Source organism: Nelumbo lutea, chromosome 4 (assembly GCF_056320005.1).
Source record: "Nelumbo lutea isolate HS-2025 chromosome 4, American lotus-T2T, whole genome shotgun sequence".
Lineage (NCBI taxonomy): Eukaryota > Viridiplantae > Streptophyta > Magnoliopsida > Proteales > Nelumbonaceae > Nelumbo > Nelumbo lutea.
Genome location: NC_142687.1, coordinates 79,712,861 through 79,728,697, shown reverse-complemented (window position 1 = coordinate 79,728,697; position 15,837 = coordinate 79,712,861). Strand labels below are relative to the sequence as shown.

Here is a 15,837-nt window from a genome sequence, read left to right as displayed (position 1 = left end):
GGTCAGATGGGCTAATGGCCATATATAAAGGTGTTAAAATCAATTTGGACGGATTGTACGGACAAACAAGACATACGGGATTGGATGAATTTAGTCCAAAATATTTATTAGATTGGATTGGACCTAGTCTCAATAATAAATTTATATTAGATTGGGTTGGATTAAGCCAATATTTAATCCATTGATATAAGATAAGAATAAATGTGTTAATGGACTAGGTTTGAATTCAAATTTATCTAAATTAAAAAGAATTCTAACAACGGTCCAAACATTGAATTGGACTGATCCAAATGGTCCAAAATATTCATTGGATTGGATTGGACTTGGTCCATTTGTAATGGATTTACATTGGACTGGATCCGATTGAACCAAATCTAGTCCAATTGACACCCCTAACTAAAGGTGGCTACGTGTCGAGTACATACTTGCGCCCCACATGCACATCAGCGTGCATCGAAAACATTTCCCGTACTTGTCATTAGGAGATATTTTCAATATATGGTTGCGATGTTGTGTAGAGCGTAGATGTGAATTCCTTCACATGTGGCACTTTCACAAAAGGGAGTTCAAATTTGCGCCCCACCGCCATGCACCCCACAAGCATGACTTCATACTTCCCGCGTGTAGGGTGGCAATTGGGCGGGTTTAGGTTGGTTGGGTTTCACCCGCCAACCATTAATGACCCAATTATGAAAAGTTAAATGGGTTGGGTTCAACTCAAACACACTATAACCCAACCCATCAATTTTTCATTCACTAAATGGGACATACAAAGTCTATAAAATGCAAAAAATAAGTGGGACAAGTGGTTAAAGGAGGGAAAATAATCATCTTGTTAAAATAAGACAAGTGGCATCCCCTTATAAATAAGTGGGTCACCTCATAAAAAATTAACTCATATAGATTTATTCTTTTAGGACTTGTTGTTTTATTAAACTGGCTCTACTATAAGCTCATTAAATGCTCATTGCATCACAAATAAGCCCAATTAACTTGGGGCCTGTTGTTCAATAAACTAGATTGCAGATCCCTTTCTTTACTAAAATGTTTCAGACAACCAATAAGACTAATTGGGCTTATAAGAAAACCATTTTTCTTTTTATTATTATTATTATTGAAGCTATGTCTTGGAGTATCTTACTTAACAATGGTAAATTCTCTAGTTGGGCTTGGGGCCCAAACTGTGTCTAAGAATATCTTCAGGGTAAATTACAAATAGGTACCCTATACTTTGGGGGTAGTGACATATAGGTACTTTGAACTTTCAATTGCAACATTTGAGTATCCTAAACTTTAAAAAATAGACACTTGGGTCCATCCGTTAGTATTTTTTCAATTAAACATTACATAATGCCAAAAATACCCATCTCATGTATTTTTGAGATCATTCTATAGAGTTAAATAATCACAAGAGAATGCCGTCATTAGAAAATTTGAATATATTATTTGTTATCCATGTGACAACATCATCGTGAGGAGACGTTTGATTAGTTGAGAATGATCCCATAAAGGTATTTTTGGCATTATGTAATGTTTAACTAATGGATGGACCTAAGTGTCAATTTTTGAGAGTTAAAGGTACTTAAATATTGCAATTGAAAGTTCAGGATAGCTATCTATCACTACCCGCAAAGTACAGGGTACCTATCTGTAATTTGCCCTTTTTTTAACTAAGTCCTATGTGAAGAAGTGTTTAATTTTATCACTAGCGGGGACCCATGGGATGCATGGAATTTATTACGCCAAAGCTAAATAATAGAAATGGTCGTTTATTCAAATACCCTTATAGTTTCATGGATTTACTAAAATCCACCCTATAGTTAGCATTTTACTAAAACACCACTTATAATTTGCAATGGATTTAATCAATATTCCATTAGATGATAGTGGAAAATGATAGTGCTGACCCTAATGCTCACTTAACTAAATTTAATCAAAAGAAAATAAAAGTTAAATTACCATTTTCCCTTAATAAGACATGGGTAACCAAGGTTCAAAATATCAATACACCTGCTACACTGGTAGGGGCATATTGGGTGATATTGATAGTGTTTTTTGCCTTTTTTTTTTTCAAAACTAGTTTAGGGGGGCTAGTTTAAGGCTCCACCCCCATATCGGGAAGCCATCAGCATGATACGTATCAGCCGATATGGGCCGATACGTATCGATACTTTGAACCTTGCGGGCAACCACTCTATTGGCTATATTTGGTCAAATTTCTTTTATGTGCAAAAAAAATTGTTAAAAACATAGGCCTAATAGCAAAACAAAAACTCCTTAATGAAAGGTTGATTAAGTAAATAAGTTGTAAAATATATGAGATGTTTTAGTGAAATGAAAACTATAAGGTATATTTAAGTAAATATGTAAAACTATAAGGTGTGTTATAGTAAATGACCCTAATAGAAACACATAAGAATAGAGTTCACATTTGCGCCCCACAATGTTCCACAACACATCTCCACCGTGTATTGGGAACATCTCCCGATGATAGTACCGGAACCGATGATGTCATCATTAGGAGATGTTTCCAATAAATGACGGGGATATGCTATGGGATGTTGTGGGGCACAAATGTGAACTCTATACAAATGTTTTATATTTTTAAACTTTTTAAATAATTAATAATTAATCATATTTTATATACTACTTTTAATAAATTTTTTATAATACAAAAATAACAATAATTAATTTCAGTTAGGTTTTTTCATCAAACTGATGAAATCAACCAACTCAATCAACACGACCAGAGTTGGTCAATTTTCTAATATTTTAGGTTGGCTTTGATTAAAAAATTTCCCAATTCAACCAAGTTAGATTGATTTCACTTTGGCCATTTGTAAACCAACCAAAATCGAATGACCTAACCATGGACATATATTAATATTTTATATTTTAAATATAATTTTTAATATGGAAAAAATGGAAAATTTCCTATATTTCTTAGTCTAAAATGTTTTATATCATAAATCTAATTTTAAATTTATTTTTTAATAATTGCACTATAATTTTTAAAATTAAATTAATTTTTTTTTAAGTTTAAATCTTTTGAACCAACTGACCAAACCAAAAAATCGACCCAAACTGATACAAGTTGAGTGGGTCTATTTTCACAAAATGTCAATTGGTTGGACAAATAGCCTATGGCCAAACCGAACCAACTCATGAACACTCATAATTTCAACTAAATTAGTAGTCACATCTCTGATAAATAACAATAGTTTGATCTCCAATAATTATTGAAAATTTATAGCAAAAAATATGCAATTACTGAAAATATATTGATAATGAAAAAAACAATAATTACAAAAATACAGTAAGTACTAAAAATATATTAACTTAATCAATAAATAGTATAATATCAAATAATAGTTTAATCTCTTATAAATATTAATCAATAAATTATAACAAAAATACAATAAATACAATAAGTACAATAAATTAAATTTAAAAATTTCAATAATAGTCGTTTAATCTCCTATAATTATTGAAAGTTTTCTGTTAAATAAAAAAAAACAAAATAAATTTGTACATAAGCATTGAAAATACATTTATAAAAAAAACAATAAATATTAATTTTAGTATATATAATTATATAATAAATACAGATTAAGAGTTTAGAATTATTATTAATAAATATTAATTTTTTTGAAAGTTTTTTTCTCAAATTATTACTTGATATAAGTGAAATTAGTTATTTACAATATTATGTGAAAATATTAAATTATTATTAATTTTAATATTATGTTATAATTATTTTTCTACTTTTCAGAATTTTTAAATTTATTACATAATTTCTTTATTTTAACTATTTAAAATCTAGTTATGTTAAACATTTTGTTATTTAAAATATTTAGTTATTTAAATACTTAAATAATATGTAAAATATTTAAATTTAAAAATGTTAATATTTATTGAATTTAACTATCCTTAAAATCATAATTTATACTATTATTACCTAATTTCATTCATTTTATAATATATTAAATTATTATTAATTTCAATATTATTTTATAGTTATTTTTCTACTTTGAAGAAAATTTTTAAATTTATTACTTAATTTTGATATTTTAACTATTTAAAATATAGTTATGTTAAATATTTAAATATTATATAAAATTTTTATATCAATTGGAACTTCATTATTTCCCCCTCTATCCTCTACAACAGGGTGGTTTTGTACCCAATTGTCCATTTGGTTTTAATCGAATAATGCTCACCCATAGTTATGGCTTGCTTAAATAAAAATGAGCTGAAGCACCTAGTATTGGCAAATCTTTGTTATTAAATGGTGGAGTAGATGAACATGGTAATTAATAGTTAGGAAAGTAAGTTTCTATGCTCTTCTCTCCATATTTTTAAAGAGTGTAAATGCATTCTTTTTAAGAGAAAACAAAATATAGAAAAATCTTTTAATTTTCCAATATAGAAAAAAAAAAGAGAAAACAAAAACAATACAAGAATTTTGGTGGAAAAATTCAATAAAATATCATTTAAATCTCAACATATGCTAATATACTTTGGCCTTCATGATGTGTCAATAAGTGAATGACCTAGTGAAAGGTTCCTGCCCCCTTGCCCTCTACTATATACCTGGTTCAAGACATCCACACATAGACTTCGATTTAAAGAAGAGTATGCTTTTATAATACTCCTAGATTGAAAATAGTTTATCTCACTCACTAGCAATGGTAGCAAAGAAGGGTATTCGTTAGATACTATCCCCCAAATATCTATCTATCTATCTAACCTCCCAAATTTTGTTTTGTGACAAGGATCCCCCCCCATACTTTTGGGTTCCAACGTTTTGCTGCCTGCCATCAGAATACCATAGTTAATTAAGTAATTCACACAAGATTATATGAGTGCTTAATCAACTCTTGTGTTATTTTATGAGGTTATTTTGCCTTTTTTGCAAGGGTTTAGAAGAACTATAACCCAAGAGTGAGATCGTGCAAGCCCATTTTTTTTCATTTTGATAGCTTTTGTTCTCAGTTTATTGAATCTTGAATGGACAATTTAGTAATTTTATCATTATCAGCAACTTGTTACATGTTAGTAGAACAAGAGGCAAAGTGATGAAATCCTGAAACCCAAGGGGGCTTTGTCGTGAAAAGTTCAGGGGGCTAAGTGTCACCACACTCTCTCTACAAAGGGAGAATAAAAGAAATAATTAAGCTAAATGCATAATTTCTTTGGTAGAACTTTTTCCAAAGTTCAAATGACCCTTTGTATTTTTTTTGAGAAAATTCAAAGCGTTCATTAATAATTCAAAGTAGAATCATTCAATTAGCCCTTTGTATTTATTTTGGGAAGACTACGGAGTGGGTTTGGGTAGGAGTGTCAATCGACCGGTTTTAGTTAGGATCCAATCCGATCCAAACCTTATTAAATCAGATTTGGACGGTCATTATAATATTATTGGATTGGGTCAATCCAAAATAAATTTGTCCATATTCTTATTGGTTTGGATTATATCTAAACCAAATTTCCAATAATCCCATCATGAGGCCAAATCCTTGTCTAATTTGAAATCAATCAAAACTGAAAACAACATAAAATCACGTTTATGAAAGTACTTTTATGAAAATACTTTTATAAAAGTAATTTTATGAAAAGTATTTTTACGAAAGCACTTTTATAAAAATTCTCTTATGAAAGCATTTTTACAAAAGTACTTTTATGAAAGCACTTTTACAGAAGTAGTTTTATAAAAGTACTTTTATAAAATCACTTTAATAAAAACACTTTTATGAAATCACATTTACTTTTATGAAAGCACTTTTATAAAAATACTTTTACACGGAAGCACTTTTATGAAATCACTTTTACAAAAAAACTTTTATGGAAGTACTTTTACGAAAGCACTTTTATGAAAGAATTATTGCAAAAGTACTTTTATGAACACACTTCTACAAAAGTACTTTTATAAAAATACTTTTACGAAAGTACTTTTATAAAAGTATTTTTACAAAAGTACTTCTACAAAAGTACTTTTATAATAGTCTATGGAAGTACTTTTCAAAAAGCACTTTTCTGAAGTACTTTTAATAAAGTGCTTTTGTAAAAGCACTTTTATGAAAATATTTTTATCAAAGTACTTTTTCAATGCACCTCTAGGTTTAGGGAGGGTTTTGTAAACTCTAGATCCTTTCCACCTCCCTAAATCTCCCAATTCATACCCGCTTCCAAACCCATAGTGGGTTGGATTTTGAGAATCCATACTCTTTTCACACATAAAAATGCAAAACCCTTGATACTACCCTCCCTGCATTTAAGGGTAGGCAGGTTGGGTTTAGAAACCACATTTATTTCCTATTATTTCTTATTATATACAATTAATAATAAACAAGTAAAATAATACAAATAAACAACTAGCTTTCCAATGATTTGATTAAGACATGTAAAAAGCACAAACTGTATATCAATTGTCCATCACACAAACTATATTATTTCTCATTATTTTATCTCTCTTTATTTTATTTCTATATTATTTCTCATTATTTTATCTCTCTTTATTTTCTTTCATTTTTCTTTAAATTCCTTGTTATTATAGTAGGGAGGATCTGTCAATTAACTCAGTCAAATTAAGATTTCTTGCCAACATTAACGACACCCTCGTTACCTACCAGTATCATATATTTATCTTTCCTGGTAAGACTAGTGCACTCGTACCCAAGAAACTCGCCAAGTTGTCTCTGCACTTGATTCGCCACCTCATAACTTGATTTGAAGCTATCCCAAAACATGGAACGACCCTTGGATATCTTGTCGAGCAAATTCACAACGCAATAAGTAAAAGGATTCGAAAGAAAGAATACTAGGTCCAACCATTTAAACCCATTGGTCGTTGTTCCATAAAACATGCTGACATGAACATCCATGGCCACCGGAACTATCTCATCACTCATCTCTGCAAATAAAGGGCTGAACCTTAGCAGATAGGGCTCCCTACAATTGGTCCCTTCAAACTGTAAATCCAAATATATTCCCAAGACATGTTTCTAAACATTCAAAACATAAAACAAAAATATGACTTACCTCCAGCCATTGTCTTTGTTGTTTGGCAAGATAAATTTTCTCACACTTTTCTCTCAATTTTAGATGGTGTGAGTGAGCAAAAGAGATTAGTGAGATGACCAAAACAATAGGCTTATATAGCCGTCTACCATCAAAACGGCTTTTGAAAACGAAACCGTTACCACCCAAACTAAATGTCCCATTATTGCCATTATTGGTACATAAACATTGCACCACAATTATATAACATTTTTTAACGTAAAAACGTTACATTCTCCCACTTGGTGCAAATGTTAACTAATAACCTTCTTGAGAAACAAAATACACGAATCATAGTGACAGGTCCTCTAAATGCAAGTAATATCAACTATGTATTACAATGCTTTTTACTTCCCAAGTTCCTTATGTGGTAACAACACTTAATGAATAAACCTTATGTTTATTCTAGGTCCAGAATAAAGCACATTTTCTCAAATAAATTAAAGTGCACACAAATATGAGAAAACATCTGAATACAAAAGAGTTTCATTAATAGTTTGAATGTATATATACAATTACAAAGTAGAAACAAGTTCCATTCTTTCTACATGATCCTTGAATTTCAATGGTGGAATACCCTTAGTCAAAGGATCAACAATCATCAACTCATTACTGATATGTTCAATGACCACTTTATTTTCTTTAACATGTTTTCTAATGGCTAAGTACTTAATGTCGATATATTTGCTTTGACTCCCACTCTTATTATTCTTATCCAAAAACACAACAATTGAGTTGTCGCAAAAAATCCTTAATGGCCTAGAAATAGAATCCACTACTTTAAGCCCAGAAATGAAACTCTTAAGCCATACACCATGCGAAGTAGCATCAAAACAGGAGACTAACTCGACTTCCTTAGTAGAAGTGGCAGTCAACATTTGCTTAACACTTCTCCATGAGACAGCTCCACCGGCCATAATGAAAATGTACCCAGATGTTGATTTACGAGAATCAACACAATCAACAAAGTCTGCATTAGAATAGTTAACCACATCCAAGCTGTCCGTCTGTCTATACATAAGCATGTAGTTTTTAGTTCCTTGGAGACACCTCATGACTTTCTTTGCAGCTCTCCAGTGGTCTATACCTGAATTACTTTGATATCACCCTAACATTCCAACAACATATGCAATGTCAGGTCTTGTACAAACTTGGGCATACATAAGGCTCCTAACTGTAGAAGCATATGGAATAATTTTCATGGATTCTCTCAAAATCATTTTTCGGGCATTGGTTCAAACTCAACTTATCGCCCTTCACAATGGGAGCAACACTTGGTGTACAATCCTTCATTCGAAATTTCTCCAAAACCTTGTTGATATAGGTTTCCTGTGATAGACCTAGAACACCGCAAGATCTATCTCTGTGGATCTTGATGTCAATAACATAAGATGCCTCACCCATATCTTTCATATCAAAGTTTTTAGAGAGGAATTGTTTCACCTCATGCAGCATGCCCTTATCATTATTTGCTAGCAAAATATCATCCACATATAAAACGAGAAAACAAATTTTACTCCCACTGACCTTCTGGTATATACATTGATTCATGAGGTTTTCAACAAAACCGAATGAAGAAATTACTTCATGGAATTTGAAATACCATTGGCGGGAAGCTTGTTTTAAATTGTATATGGATTTCTTAAGCTTACAAACCAAATGCTCGCCATCACTAGAAGAGAAACCTTCAGGTTGTTTCATGTAAACCTCCCCTTCTAGATCACCGTTAAGAAATGTTGTTTTTACATCCATTTGATGCAACTCAAGGTCGAAATCTGCAACTAATGCCAAAATAATATGAAGAAAATCCTTCTTAGGAGAAAAGGTCTCCATTAATCGATTCCTTCTTTCTGAGTGAACCCCTTAGCAACGAGTCTCGCTTTGCATCTCTCAATGTTTCCTAATGAATCTCTTTTGGTCTTAAAGACCCATTTACAGCCAACGGCCTTCGCTCCATTAGGCAACTCTACAAGATTCCAGACTCCATTGCTTTTCATGGAATTCATTTCTTCCTTCATAGGATCATCCCATGAATCAGACTCTTTGCAACTCATGGCTTGTGAAAATGTTTCAGGATCATTTTTGGCTCCAATGTCAGATTCTTGTAGATACACTATATAATCACTAGGACTGCTGAATTCCTTTCACGAGTAGATTGTCTTAATGTTGGACCATCTTCTCCCTGAGAAGCTTGTGGTTCAACTATTTGTTCAGGAACTTGAGGTAATTCCTGAACTAGTTGATTCATTGGAAGATTCTCAGCAACTTGTGGAACTTCAGCGATTGGCTCTTTAGCATTTATTTGAACTTGAGGAGTGCTATGAACTATTACCAATCTATCTGAAAACGTGGAAGGTTGAGTTTTTGTATGATCATGATCAGGAATTAAGTCCCTGAACCAATCCCTCCCACCGATTATGTCATTTTCAAGAAACTTGGCGTTTCTTGATTCCACAATCCTAGTAGAGTGAGATGGACAGTAAAATTTGTAACCCTTAGACGTTTTAGCATAGCCAATGAAAAAACTACTAATCGTCCTTGGGTCTAGCCTTTTCTCTTGGGACATCCCCAAACACGTATGTGTCGCAAAATCGATTTCCAACCATTCCATAATTCAAAAGGTGTTTTTAGGACAACCTTGGTTGAAACACAATTTAATATATACACAGCCATCTTTAGTGCTTCAATCCACAAAAATTTAGGAAGATTGGAATTATTAAGCATATTCCTCAGCATGTCCATCAGTGTTCGGTTTCTTCTTTCTGCAACACCATTTTGGTTCGGAGATCCAGGCATAGTGTGTTGGGTGACAATCCCATGTTCTTGAAGAAACTTGGCAAAAGGACCAGGTGCTTGTCCACTCTCAGTGTATTTACCATAATATTCACCACCTTTATCAGATCTCACTATTTGTATTTTCTTCCCGGATTGGTTCTCTAATTCAGCCTTAAAGACTTTGAAGGCATTCAATGCTTCATGCTTGTTATGAAGTAAATACACATACATGTATCGTGTGTAATCGTCGATAAAGGTGATGAAATATTTCTAACTAGGCATATCCATGTTTGGATAGCATATGTCAGTATGTATGATTTCTAATATGTTTGAACTCCTTTTGGCACACTTCTTAGACTTGTTTGTCTGCTTACCCTTGGTGCAGTCTATACAAGTCTCGAAATCAGTGTAATCAAGAGTACTAAGTACTCCGTCATTTACTAATCTCTTCATTCTATCTATAGAGATGTGACTTAATTTTTGGTGCCATAACATAGAAGAGTCCTCATTAATATTACACCTCTTAGTGCCAGTATGAACATGCATTGAATATTAGTAGCATCATTTTGTAAGCAAATACGATAAAGACGGTCAAATAAAATACCATTTCCAACACAACTTGATTTATAAAATAAACTAAAAGAGTTGCCTTTAAAAGTAAAGGAAAAACCAAACGATACAAGTCTCGAAATAGAAATCAAGTTTCGTGAGAAACTTGGTACATAAAAGGTCATTTCTAAAACTAAAACAAAACCACACTTTAAGTTAGGGTGCATGTTCCTATAGACTCCACATGCAAGCCCATCTTGTTGCTTGATAAGATGCTCAGCTCACTTCCCATTGGCTTCCTTAGGTTTTGCATACCCTGCAAAGAGTTTGCAATATGGATTTTAGAACCAGAATCAATTCACTAGATGTTAATATTAACATTAACCATATTAGGTTCATAACAAGCAAATGAAGATAGATTACCTTTTTCTTAAGCCACTTCTTAAACTTGGCACAGTCTTTCTTTACGTGTCCCTTCTTTTTGTAGAAGAAACACTTATTCTCCTTCTTAATATCAGCTTGGGCAGTATTTTACCTTTCTCCTTCTGATTAGCCTTAGAAGTGGTGGCCTAAGATTTGTCAGCTTTGTTCTTCCCGTTGACCATGGCCAGCATTGCACTTTCACCAAATTCCGTTACAATTCTCTCATCTTCTTGAACACACATGGTCATTAATTCATTAATAGACCATTTATGCTTATGTGTGTTATAAGAGATCTTAAAAGGCCCGTACTGTTGTGGAAGGGTGTTCAAAACAAAGTGCACCAGGAGGGACTCTGACATATCTACCTCAAGTTTTTTCAGTTGAGCTGCTATGTCCCGCATTTGCATAATGTGCTCACGCACATCCTTAATAGTTGTGAGACAGAGAGAAGAGAATTTCATGATTAGGGTGCTTGCCAAGGCCTTATCTGAAGTGACGAATTGATCATTAATGGCTTTCAGCAAGTTGCGGACTTTGTCATACTGTTCGACAGAACCATGAATACCAGCAATATTTTTTTGTCTTGATGAACACTACGTTGAGCCGATTGGATCTCTCCCATTGCTCATATAGCGCAATTTCAACAGGAGTACTTTGTTTAGTTACAGTTGGTGGTTCGTATTTCCTTATAGCATAATCCATGTCCATCCACCATAAATGAAGGAGAATCATTTCCTTCCATATCTTATAGTTGTCACCCCGAAGTTCAGGAATGTCAAGACGCATATCAGAGTAAGTAGTAGGTTGAGATACTGTAAAAAGTCCAAATGCTTATGTCAGAACTTGAGGTTTACAAAATTTAATTACATGTGTTACCAATGTAAAACTTGCACACAATTAAATCTAATGACATAAAAATTGCCTGTGGGCTAAATTTTTATTCAAATAGATCAATATGTCTTTACAATAGAAATGTCAAATTATTTACTTTTCGAGTACTTTATGAAATAATTTGATTTTCTATTCTCAATGATAAAACTACCAAACTATATTCCAATTCATAATCCCTATGGGTAAATTATGAAAATAATTTGGTATTTTATCCTAATTAATTATATAAATATAACAAAATTTTCCATGGGATAAATTTTATTATATCAAGTATAATTAATCACAATTTTATGTGATATTGACTTAATATATAATTTTAATTAATTAAAGATATTGTGGCTACTCTCCAATTAATCAAAAATTATATTGATCACTAGACAAATTTTCTTATAGTGTTCCAGGCTCTACTTAATGCCTAAGAACTATTATTCTTTATGTGATAAGCATTTATCAAGAATAATCACATAATTCATGCATAAACTTAAACTAAAATTGCATGCATAAAATAAAATTATACATACATATTCACAAAATTTAGGCACGTATATAAAACTAAACACTAAAAGTGTTATTTTCAGGTAACTACCAACATATTGTAACCCAAAACTAAAATCATTTATGCACTAAAAATATTTAATAATATGCATAATGACAATTTAAAATTATACATGCACAGAATATAGTTGTTAGCATATAAACAAGGTGCATACTACAAACGTTTTAATAATATATATATTTTTAATGCCCAAAGAAAACATGTCTTTAGTTTAGTTCATCAAGGAGTCAAATACGATCAGCACCTAAAACATGGACCCACATCATTTGGTGTCGTCTCCTACCTTTAGCCGGATCGTTTTTGATCCGTTTTTTCTAACCCAGTAAATTATGGTTCATATTCATCATCTTATGCGCCATTCTACATAAAATCAATCACAAAATTCATAGAAATCCCAATACAAAAAACGATTCCTAATGATATTTTGCACCAAAAAAAATTTAAAATCAAAGAACCCATATTCAAAAAATATATAGGCACCGAAACTTAACAATTTTGTTTACACGACAAGGCAGAGTCAAAAGCAAGGCTCTAACACCAAATGTAAATCCAAATATATTCCCAAGACATGTTTCTAAACATTCGAAAGATAAAACCTTACCTCCAGCCATTTGTTGCTTGGTAAGATAACTTTTCTCACACTTTTCTCTCAATTTTAGATGGTGTGAGTGAGCAAAAGAGAGTAGTGAGAGGACCAAAACAATAGGCTTATATAGCCGTCTACCATCAAAGCGGCTTTTGAAAATGAAACATTACCACCCAAACTAAATGTTCCATTATTGCCATTATTGATACAAAAACATTGCACCACAATTATATAACGTTTTTTAACGTAAAACCGTTACACAAACAATTAGGTCTCCTTCATTCAATAGTTTCTCTATCATTGCTTCATCTTGTTCTCTACATTTCTTGTTAAAGGGGCGGTTTTGATTGGTGAAATTAGCTCAATCGCTCTAGTAAGGTTGTATGTGACTGCAATAATAGGTCTTTTGAGAATGATGGAAACATAAAGTGGGTCAATAACAGTTCTATGGTTGCATATGTAGAGGACTCCCTTTGATTTTTATTTAGTTGATGATACAGTATTATCTGTTAGGTTTGAAGTAGCAGTGAAGGATTTGGGTTTTGATAGCCTAATCCTCATCCCGTTGAAGGCCAAGATGGAGAGTGCCAACTTGTAGGGTAGGGAGATTCCAACTATGGCTCTAAGGATGAAGAGTAAGAGACCAAATTGGAGCCATAACAACATCACCAACACAGTTTCTAGGGTGGGCCTGAATGCCAATCTGCCATCATGGAAGATCAATGGCTTGGGGTATTCTTTCCTCTATAAAGGATGCTAGGTCCTCTTCTCTATTTCGCTTACCAAGTAAACCCCCTGCCCCAACACAAAGTTTTAACTGGTCAAAGATCCAATTCATCATGCTGGTAATAAGTGTGTGTAGTGTGGTATGAGATCATGATGGTAGAGGGTTGGAATTTATTTTATTGGCAGGTGATCCAGGTGTGGAACTATAACGATCTTTTGCCAATAAAACATATTCCAACCCTCTACCAACATGATCTTACAGCTCCTGTGTGTGTATCTGTGGAGTTAGGATCTTCTGCCAACAAAGCATGTTCCAACCCTCTACCATGTGCGGCATGTGCGGCGTGAGATCATGTTGGTAGAGGGTTGGAACAAGTGATATGGACTTGTGTGTATGAGAGAGATGTGCAGCGTGAGATCATGTTCAGATCTGCACCCCACAACGTCTCACAACACATCCTCGCCATGTATTGAGAAAATCTCCTGATGATATTACCAGAAATGATGATGTCATCATTGGTAAATGTTCCCAATACACGACAGGAATGTGCCGTGGGACATCTTGTGGGGCGCAGATGTAACTCATGAAATACCTTGCAATGAGAAAACAATTGATGATGATGATGTTGGAGTGAATTACTCAAGCTCCTAGTGCCTAGTATAGAGGAAGCGATATTTCCTTGTTGGAAGATGTCAAGTGGAACTAAACTATCTTTCTTGTTATCGTCCATTAAGCCTGTATAATACCCGCAGAACACCTTCAACTCCCTCGGCACAACAAACTCAACATCCAAATAATCCCTCAAGAGCCCTTCAACCATTACTTTAGGCAAAGCACTGACGCCCACCCTTGTCCCACATTTGGCCAAGATATGAAAGCCTTCAGACCCAACATCCTCTAAGAAAAACTTGGGCATAACAACTCTTCCAATTCTAAAACTCTCCCTCTTGATCCGGAAGAAAAGACAAGAATACCATAATCTTTAAGGCCAACCCTTTACCAGACAAGGATAGAAAAGGGTACTAAAGCAATAGAATGAGGGCCCTTAGAAGCCCTCCACCTTCAAAGGCCACAAGCATGATGTAAGGAAACAAAGACGATGATCTAAGGAGAGCTCCCTCCACATCAAAGATCAGGGTTTGGTTTGATAATAACTCTGTTCCATAAAAACCAGAAGAGTATATCTCAAATCTCAACTGTGGTAATCCCTTCCTGGCCATTTTATCAGGCCATTTCTGGTGCATCTTTGGGCAAATTTGTAGGCCTTTTTATAGAGTTGTTTTGCTTTGGATGGGTGGTTGAAGTCTGAACTAAACTCAACCAAGCACCTTATTATGGTGCACAGATGGGAAATTTAATTATAATTAAGGGAGGAACATGCATTTGTATGTGGAAGAAGATGAACTGGTTGTGGGCGTAGGTCCCCATCATTGACTTGGTCAAAAGGTTTTTCGCAATATGAAAGATTAGAGGCCGACCCAAACTATGATCTAGTCATTAGTCTGACCAGTTTGCTCAACAGATTGAAAATGATGGTGTTAGTGCTCGGATTAGCCAAGGGCAACAAGGTAAATTCACTCTCAAGTTTTGAAGGCAGGCCGAAGGCTTTGAAGACGCTGAAGAGGGTAAGCCGAGGTTTGCAGTTCATTAGCTCGGTAACGAAGTTCGTGGAGATCCGAGGCACTGCAAAACAAGAGGTGTCAAAGGCCTCGATTGGAGACCCGAGGCGGAGGCTTCGACGCTCAAGTCAATATGAGATGTAAGGTGGGGGGAGGTGCAGACGAGGCCTCGAAGGTAGTCCTCGGATGCACTAGATTCCCATGAGTAAATGCTAGTGAAGTGAAGTAGGTGCACTGATGTAAACTCGAGGCGTTGGAAGTAAATGAGAGTAGTATCAGGATTCTGGGATCTAGATCCCTTGTCAAGGGAGAGTTACCTCATATTTATACTTGAGTGAGCTAGAGGCAGGTGGAGATGAACGCACCAGATGAGGGCCATACGAAGTCAGGCGACAGGTCATTGCGAGTACACCCAACTACTCAACGGTTGGCTCCGTACGAAGGCAGTAGGGCTTCCCCCCTACTGTGGCTGGTGCTATCAGGCGTTGGTGGGCTAGGCTTGGCTAGCCCACATCAGATGGTAAGCATAGACTTGGGGCTCAAAACAAGTCTCCTAGCTCTCCCCACCCTCACTTTGTGGAGAAAATGTATAGATATTGGTTTGGGTGCCATATATATCATAGTTGTTTCTATTTTGTAAAATAAATCAAAT

The 15,837-nt window shown here is 34.0% G+C and overlaps 1 pseudogene; it reads right to left on the bottom strand.

Annotated features, from left to right (window-relative positions):
* Positions 1-6,587: 6,587 nt before the first annotated feature.
* Positions 6,588-14,786, bottom strand: LOC148861239 (putative glycerol-3-phosphate acyltransferase 2 pseudogene; annotated as a pseudogene).
* Positions 14,787-15,837: the final 1,051 nt, after the last annotated feature.